This window comes from Humulus lupulus, chromosome 8, assembly GCF_963169125.1.
Source record: "Humulus lupulus chromosome 8, drHumLupu1.1, whole genome shotgun sequence".
NCBI lineage: Eukaryota > Viridiplantae > Streptophyta > Magnoliopsida > Rosales > Cannabaceae > Humulus > Humulus lupulus.
The window spans coordinates 56579655-56582338 of record NC_084800.1 but is presented as its reverse complement, the minus strand read 5'-3'; the positions used below and the strand labels follow the sequence as shown (position 1 = coordinate 56582338).

General features: G+C 34.1%; 1 pseudogene; it reads left to right on the top strand.

Annotated features, from left to right (window-relative positions):
• Positions 1 to 1298: 1298 nt before the first annotated feature.
• LOC133795431 (uncharacterized) lies at positions 1299 to 2684 on the top strand (annotated as a pseudogene).

Below are 2684 nucleotides of genomic sequence, written 5' to 3'. Positions count from 1 at the left end.
TAAATAATTTTAATAATAAACAAAATATATAAGTGACGGCTAAAAATGTACTTTGAAAAAATAACTCTAACCAAAAATAGGTCTACTCTAGAGTACCATTTTGGTATGAATAATAAAAAAGAGAGTACTATTTTAGTATTTATGAAAATCCATAGGCAAATTTGGTATACGTATAAACCCAAGAGAACAAAATAACATATTCCCCTTAAAAAAAATACTTCTATTTGATATTTAATCATTCATCAAATAATATATGTATCCAATTGTAAACGTTATTCAGGGACCAAAATATTTTTTTTAAAGGATAAATAAATAAGTTTGATATATTAACCAAGCATTGTATGAAGTAGGTATATTAACGAGACTTCTTGGAAAGTGAACAGTGAATTAATTAATATTATTCTCCGCCGGCTACACTCTTTCTCTCCTCTTCTCGCCTCCTCTTTTTCGTGCCTTGGACACACACACCAGCGTGAACATTTTGAATTGAACGTGATATTAAATTGCACGTGTCATTATTCAATGAGCCACTAATAAAATATGCCAGAAACTCATACCATACAATCTAATCTAGGCTCGTAATCAAGGTCAAAACGGCAACAAAGTTTGAATAAAACGACCATAAGAGCATTTCCAACGGGTAGAGTTATAGTGTAGTCATTGACCAAAATCTGACACAAAGTGTAACTTATGCATTGGAGCTCTTAAAAATTTTGATCATTGCCTAACTAGGCAACAGTCTATTTTCATTTTTTTTTTTATATATATATATACATATATTTATTTTCTTACCTTTTCTATATAAATATATATACATATTTTTTTTGTTATCATTAGAATTTTTTTTTTCTATAAATACTCACTTATTTAATTTCATTTTCACATTATATTTTTCTTCCAAATTATCAATATCACAAAAAAAAAAAAAAAAAATCATATCAATGGATTTCCAAAATTCTCCAAATTCTCCAAGTACCAATTCCCAAAATCCAAATTTTCAATGTTCTAAAGTTTTTCAAAATTCATCATATTCTCCACATACCAACCCTCAAAATCTAAATTTTCAATATTCTCATTTCAATCAAAATTTTCAAAATACTCAATGTACTAATCCCCTAAATCCAAATTTCCAATATTCTCAATTTAACCAAAGTTTTCTAAATTCTCAAAATTATCCAATGCTCTTTTACCCTTACCAAAATTTTGGCTCTTTTGAGACGCCCCAACAAGCTCTATTCTTCACACCAACAAATTCACTACCATATGCCTTTCATATGCCCTCCCTACACCAACCTGAAATGGTTTCAAGAAATTATAGGCCTAGTATAGAAAAGTCTAGTATTGATTTGAATTGCGAAACATCGTCAACATCTATCTCTGAAACCCAACCTGAACATTGTGCTGAAGGGTTGGAAAATATTATTCTACACAATGAAGATGAATCAAGGCATAAAGGTAAAGTCAAATGGAGCAAGGAAGCAACTATACTTCTTCTAAGTGGATGGCTTAATACGTCTAAGGATGCCATTGTGGAGAATGACCAGACTTCTACACATTTCTGGGCTCGAATCGCAGATTACTTCAACACTAACCAAAAAGGTGAGCAAGCAAGGACTGGAAGGCAATGCAAAGACCATTGGAACAAGATTAATCAAAAGGTGGCGCGATTCAATGGATGTTATAAACGAGTCCAGATGAAGTTTAATGCAGTCGATAGAAGAGGGCTTTCACCATTACAGAAGTGCACCGCTGCAATGCGAATATTAGCATATGGAGCGCCTACTGATTATGTTGATGAGTATGTTCGAATTGGTGAAATCACTGCTATTGAATGTCTAGTAAATTTCGTTCGGGGAGTGAATGAGATTTTTCGTGCTGAATATTTGAGACGACCCAATGATGGGGACATTCGTCGCTTACTTCAAATAGAGGAGGTGCGTGGTTTTCCAGGCATGTTGGGAAGCATTGATTGTATGCACTAGGAATGGAAAAATTGCCCAGTTGCATGGAAAGGACAATTCACGCGAGGTGATCACAACAGGCCAACAATCATGCTCGAAGTAGTTGCATCACAAGATCTCTGGATATGGCATGCATTTTTTGGTATTCCAGGATCCAATATTGATCTAAACGTGTTAAATCAATCCCCATTATTCACTGAAATCTTACAAGGGCAAGCTCCAAGAGTTGAGTTTACAATAAATGGCACACAATACAACAAGGGGTACTATATAGCAGATGGTATCTATCCAGAGTGGGGTACATTTGTTAAAACTATCCCACTACCTCAAGGAGAGAAAAGAAAATTATTTGCTCAATGCCAATAAGCGGTACGTAAAGATGTTGAGCGAGCATTTAGAGTACTTCAATCTCGTTTTGCTATTGTACGAGGACCAGCACATTTTTGGTAAAGAGATGTTCTCAAAGATATTATGTATGCATGCATCATATTGCACAACATTATTGTCGAGGATGAAAGAGATGCATATGAGAGTTTGGTTGATTTTAATTATGATGACGGCCCTACAGACACCCCAAGAGTTGAAGTATTGCATGGACCTATTTCCGACTTCTCGACAATGCTCCAAAGAAATGCTGAAATTCGTGATAGAAATATTCATCACAATCTTCAAGCAGACTTGGTGGAACACATATGGTCAAAATTTGGAAATCATTTTAATTAG